We start from the raw sequence: 692 nt of genomic DNA on the forward strand, positions 1-692 counted from the left end.
CAACCAAATTGCCCCAAAATAACATGGATGATTCCATGCAACATTCTTCAGGTAGATTAATGATTACTTTCTGTCAGGCTCAGGACACTTAAACTTAGACTCAGACGGTAGTGAGCAGTTTATAGAACTTTTGCCACTAAAGGGAAGAAAACTTAAGAGCAACCTTTCACCAGCGCTGCTCCTAACAAACTTTGAAATCCTCTTTGTAGCTCAGACTTTTTATTAACACACACACACGCAAGGATAAGGAATACAGACATTGGGCTGTGGTTATCTATATTATGAGTATCAGCTTTCAGAATGGAGACAGTTTGTGCAACGTGTACTTTGGGTGTCCTTGAAAAGGACACTCTACCACCTAATCTGTTAACCAGCAGAAACTGGACAAGACAGTTGTTAAAATGTACACATAATAAGCATGAAAGTCACACTACTTAAGAAACCACTTTAAGAAATGAGGAATAAAAGACTTTATCAAAATGAATTCTCTCTCACTTTCATTGAATTTTTGGGGTGTTTTATTTAATCTTATAGCGTTTGAATTTTTTTTCAAAACAGTAACTTTGACATCTACCATCTGTGATCCACTCCACATCCTCAGATCTTAACTATTAGATAAATTATTCATAACTTCTGCCTTTTTAACTAAAAACGTATGTATAATTTGATACAAATGAGGTTTGTTGACCATG

The 692-nt window shown here is 35.4% G+C and overlaps 1 protein-coding gene across 1 annotated transcript in view; it reads right to left on the reverse strand.

The window, feature by feature from the left end:
• Nucleotides 1-692, reverse strand: part of sh3bp2 (SH3-domain binding protein 2) — a 12817-nt gene that overhangs the window by 1530 nt on the left and 10595 nt on the right.

The sequence above is a fragment of the Etheostoma spectabile genome, chromosome 16 (genome assembly GCF_008692095.1).
Source record: "Etheostoma spectabile isolate EspeVRDwgs_2016 chromosome 16, UIUC_Espe_1.0, whole genome shotgun sequence".
NCBI classification, from domain to species: Eukaryota; Metazoa; Chordata; class Actinopteri; order Perciformes; family Percidae; genus Etheostoma; species Etheostoma spectabile.